This window comes from Rousettus aegyptiacus, unplaced genomic scaffold (assembly GCF_014176215.1).
Source record: "Rousettus aegyptiacus isolate mRouAeg1 unplaced genomic scaffold, mRouAeg1.p scaffold_m13_p_14, whole genome shotgun sequence".
NCBI classification, from domain to species: domain Eukaryota; kingdom Metazoa; phylum Chordata; class Mammalia; order Chiroptera; family Pteropodidae; genus Rousettus; species Rousettus aegyptiacus.
The window spans coordinates 12,743,795-12,749,794 of NW_023416289.1; positions in this window are offsets into that span (position 1 = coordinate 12,743,795).

The following is a 6,000-nucleotide window of genomic DNA, read 5'->3' on the forward strand; positions in this document are numbered from 1 at the left end:
TTTCACAATTTTTGGTATATTGACAGGCCACCTGTACTTACATCATACTCTTCTTTATATGACTCATTTTTTTAAAATCTAAATATCTACTTAAGCTTTGTCTTGAGCAGTAATATTCAAGTAATGACAGGCTTGACTGATATATACATATTTCAAATTAATATTTTTAAAAGTTGGTGGTTAATAATGTTTTGAAAAGGTTAGCTGGTGCACCATGTAAGATAATCTCATGTAATATATGACCAGAAATACCCTATCCTAGACAGAAAGTTGTTAGACTCTTGAGATTTCCCGAACCTCTTCTATGAGTCAAGCATCATGCTAAGGCTTCATAAAGGATAATATTTATTGGAGACCTTTTCCCCCTACTTATCACAGAATATTACAAAAACATAGAAAAGTCTACGGAAGAAAAATTTGAAATTTTTTGTCATTCTGTCATGGTTAATATCAAACGGATCTGGATCTAAAATCTGATTTAGAAATGTATTCATCATAACATCCTGGGCAAGTTATTTAACTTTCTGAAGCCTCAGTTTATTCATCTGTGAAATTGGCACGGTAATACCTCTTTTGTAGGATTTTGGTTAAGATTAAATGATTAAATGAAGTAACAGATATAAAGCACCATTATAGTAAGTAATGAACAGTAAATGCTCGAAAAATTTTATATTATTATTTCCATAAATTTGTGGTCATGTTATATATATTTCTATCCTTTTTATTATATCTTGAGCATTAAATAATCTTTGGATATGTAATTGTTTATTCGTTTATTTTTATGGGGAGGCATAATTTTTATCACAGAATAAAATTCCTTACCATGAATATACCATAACTTATTTAATAATTTTATTATCAGATCTTTTCAGTTCTAATTTTTTGTATATTATAGGTAATACTGTGATAAAAATCCTTATAGTTAAATCTTAGTGCTCCTTTTGATTATTTCCATAGGATAAATTTCTAAAAAATGGAATTTATGGCTCTTGCTGTTTGTTTTATTTCTGAGTTGCTTTCTGGAAAGCAACTACAAAGTGTCTATCTGATAGTCTGTTCCTCTTTAGCAGATGGTGTGGTGGAGGGGGCAGGGCGGGGGGAGGGCATGAAGGCACCTAAGGTTTAAGTCCTTACCCAAGCCAGGAGCCTGTTGGTCCTTCACATGCTGACTGAGGCTTTCCCCCTATACCACACTGCCTCCTGCTGGTGTCCAGGGAGTGGACATGAAGCACTGAAGTTCCTCAAAATAGATTCCTTAGATAAGAGTTGGGTATTTGCAGTAAGGAAGAGTGATGTTGGGACAACCATATGATGGCGGGGCTTTGGAAAATACAGAAAAATTGTCAGGTTTTACACTTAATATTTATGCACTTTATGTAAGTTATACCTTAACTTACATAAAGAGAATAAAAGACTTTCCAGGCAGGCACTGGATGAGTTAATAAAAATAGCTTACACTAAGAAAACATAGGCAGTAAACTCTCTGATATTACTAACAGTCATTTCTTTTCAGATATATCTCCTTGGGCAAGGGAAACAAAAGAAAAAATAAACAAATGGGAACACATCAAACTAAAAAGTTTTGTACAGCAAAGGATACCATCAACAAAACAAAAAGACAACCGACTGGGAGAAGATATTTGCTAATGATATGTCTGCTAAGGGGTTAATATCCAAAATATATAAAGAACTTATACAACTCAACAACAAAAAAAACAAATAATACAATTTAAAAATGGGCAACCATCTGTAAAAGAATGAATCTAGACTGTTGTCTATCACCACACACCAAAATTAACTCCAAATGGATTAAGGACTTGAATATAAGACCTGAAACAATGAAATGTATATAAGAAAAAATATGAATTAAATTCAAGGACCTTGGACTTAAAGAGGATTTTATGAATTTGAGCTCAAAGGCAAGGGTAGCAAAAGCTAAGATAAATGAATGAGACTACATCGAACTAAAAAGCTTCTGCTCAGCAAAAGAAACTATCAACAAGTTAAGAGACAACCATCTGAATGGGAAAATATATTTGCAAGCAATGCCTCCCATAAAGGCCTAATATCCAAAATATATAAAGAACTCATATGACTCAAAACTACAAAAATACAAATGATCCAATCAAAAAATGAGAAGAGGACCTGAACAGACACTTCTCCCTAGAGGACATACAAATGTCCCACAAACATATGAAAAAATGCTCACTATCACTAGCTATTAGGGAAATGCAAATCAAAACCACAATGAGATACCATCTCACATCTGTTAGAATAGCTATAATCAACAGGGCAAGTAATAACAAATGCTGGGGAAGACGCAGAGAAAAAGGAACCCTCATATACTGCTGCTGGGACTACAATTGGTACAGCCACTATGGAAAATGGTAGGGAGTTTCCTCAAAAAACTAAGAATTGATCTACTAAAAATATGATCCAGAAATCCCTCTACTGGGTATTTACCCCAAAGACTTGAAAATGCATATCTGAAAAAGTAACAAATAAACCTGAAAGAAACAAATGAACAGGACAAACAAACAGAGACTCCTAGACATGAACAATGGACTAATGGTTACCAGAAGGGAGAGGGGAGGGAGGAGGGGGAAGGTAGACAGGAGAAAAAATTTAAATAATTTCTTCAATTAAAAAAATTAATACAAAAAAATTAAAAATAAAATAAATGGGCAGAAGACCTGAACAGATACTTCTCCGAAGAGGAAATACAGATGGCTAATAGACATATGAAAAGATGCTCAAGGTCACTAATCATCAGAGAAATGCAAATTAAAACCACAGTGAGATATTGCCTCATACCTGTCAGAATGGCTATCATTGATAAATCAAAAAATAACAAATGTTGGCGAGGATGCAGAGAAAAGGGAACCCTCATACATTGCTGATGGCATTGAAAACTGGTACAGCCGCTATAGAAAACAGTATGGAGATTCCTCAAAAAATTGAAAATGAATATACATTTTGACCCAGCAATTACACTTCTGGGTATTTATCCAAAGAAAACCAAAACAATAATTTGTAAAGATCTATGTACTGCAATATTCATGGCAGTACAATTTACAATAGCAAAGATCTGGAAACAAACTAAATGCCCATCAACAGATGATTGGATAAAGAAGTTATGGTTCATACATACAATGGAATATCACTCAGCCATTTAAAAAAATGAAATCCAATCATTTGCAATGACATGGATGGACTCTAGAGGTCATTATGCTGAGTGAAATAAGTCAGACAGAGAAAGATAAATACCATATGATTTCACTTATATGCGGAATCTAAGGAACAAAAAGAACAAACTAATCAAAAACAGACTCACAAATACAGTAGACAATTTGGAGATGGACAGAGGGGAGGTTGTTTGGGGGGATGGGAGAATGGGGTGAAGAATTAAAGACGTACAAATTAGTAGTTGATAGATGGTCACAGAGATGGGGAGCATGGCATAGGGAATGCAGTTAGCATTAATATATTGGCTCGGTGGAAAACCAGAAGGAAGAAGGAGCAGTTAAGGGGAAACTTTTGTAAACTATACAAATGTCTAACCAATGTATTGCATACTTGAAACTAATTAAAATAAATTTATTTTTTTTAAGCGAAAAAAAATAACTTACACTTACTGAGTTCTTACAATAAGCCAAGCCCTGTACTAAGGGCATTGGAAATAATAATTCATTTAATTTTCATACAATCTATGAGGTACCACTATTATTTGTGCTTGACAGTTGAGAAAACAGAGGCACAGAGATGGTAAAGTAACTTGCTCAAGGTTACAGAGCTAGCAAGTGGAGGAGTCAGAATTTGAGGCAGATAATTTGGCTCCTTGTTAAGGCAGGCAGGCTGGGATCGCAAAGCAGCCACAATCACCAAAGATCTGTCAGACTGAGAGGCCTCTTGCCCTATTCTGGAATGTCCACCACATGGATATTTTGTCAGAGCAGGATACAATACAGAATGAGGTCCATGTCTAATTAATTCAAGGGTCTAGCATGTGATTTCACATCTTCAGTGATGCTGCCACTTGCCCTCCTAAGTTGTCCTTTAGTGGCCCCAATGTGGATCTGTGGTGATTCTAGTCCATTGGGGCTGGTAGACAGTAGTTCAAGCTAGACCAGTTACTGGGACTCTCAGGGAGGGAGCACCACCCCCCCACCAGAACTGGCATTTCTCTATTTGGTCCAGGTACCGGGCAATGAATTCCAAGCGCATCAGAGACACCTGTACATGACTCATACTCTATGTCCCCACTTCCTTCCTATACCCACTCCAGACCCACCCGGTCCCCTGGAAATGCCCCTTACTAAATCACTCCCCTGCGCATGGAAGATACAGACAATGATGCACCCAGCGAAAGAGTGGGGAATAGACTCTCCCAGGTCAGTGTGGCAAACCCATCACAGAAATGCAAAGAAGAAAGTAAAGTTTAAGAATGTGTCCAGCAAAATGGAGGCTGAAGTGGATTTAGAACTGTGGTCGAATAAGAAAAGTACCTGGAGAAGGAGAGAGGGACCATGATTTTTCAAAAAGTCCTCTCTAGGATGATCTACAAGGATAGTAGGGGAGAAAAGAACTCAAGGAAGGTATCCTGTATGTATAAGATTATGCGGTCAGCTGTTCTGTATCTAGAAAATCATGACACAAATACATAATAAATGGGAAGCAGGCCTAAGAATGTCCCTGAATGCAGTCTGCTGGTGGGCATGAAATTAAATTTCGGCAAATATAATTTTCTGGTTGTACAGTTTTTCAACATATATCAAAAGCTTTATTCATGTACCTAATCAATTCATTCTAACCCTAAGGAATATGTCAGGCCCTGGGCTAGGTTCCAGGATGTAGGGTGAACAGACAGACAGGGTGCCTGCCCCAGAGGAGCTAACTGTGGAGAATGTATTTCAGAAAGGGTGAAATATGAAGTGCTAAGGAGGAACAGCAAGAGGGATTTAATCTAGCTCAGAAAGTCAAGAAAGGATGAAATTTTAAATGATGCTTGAAGGACAAGGACGTAGTTAGGCAAGAAAGGACAAGATGAAGGCTCCAGGCAGATTGAGTAGCAGGTGAAATGGAAGTGACCAAAGTTGTGCACCTGTGAGCGCAAAATGAGGTTGGCAAACAGGTGACTTCTAGGCTTTAAAAGTCATATTAAGAAGTCTGCATCTTGTTCAAAAGCAAAAGGTTGATGAGTGATGAATGAAACGTTCTGATCTGTGTTCTGCGTATTCTATGACTCAGTAATTTTACTCTGAGAAAATTATCCTAAGGAAATAATTATGAATTTGTGCAATTATACAGTTATGAGGATATTTCTAACATGGAGATTGTCTAGAATTACAAAATTTTGAAAAACCTAAACATCTTACAGTAGGGGTTTGGATAAAGAAAACTTTTTGTTTCATTCATATATTAGAATGCTATGTAGTTGGTAAAGATACTGTAGAAAAAAACATTTAATGGAAAGATGTTCATTACACGTTAAATGAAAAATGGTTACATAAAAATATTTTTTGGTAAATAAATATAAATATACGCACAATAGGTACACAGAAGATATTGGAAGACTATAAACCTAAATGTCGACTTAATTATTCTACAAGATGTGTTACCTTTGTAATTTAAATAATTTTGTGTCTTATGTGTCTAGAAGTTTGGAGGATACCAACCATATTCTATTTCTTGATCTCGACTGGGTTTAACGCTGGCCTTTGCTTTAAATTATTTGTTAAAGTGTACATTTAATAAAGTTTCCTCCATGATTGTTACATTTCAGTTTTAAAAGTGCTTAATAAGATGCACGTATTTATTTTTCAATATCTTAGACATAGTCCCGCGTCCCGAGAACAGTGAGTATTCCAGAATGTCGGAGCAAAGTTGACACTCGACTGCAAACCACGGTCGGTTTACGCTTCCGGGCGTCGTGGACTTTCAGCCCCAGCAGGCATTGCGACCAGTGCACAGGAACTACGGAGTCTGCGAGCCGGGCCGGGC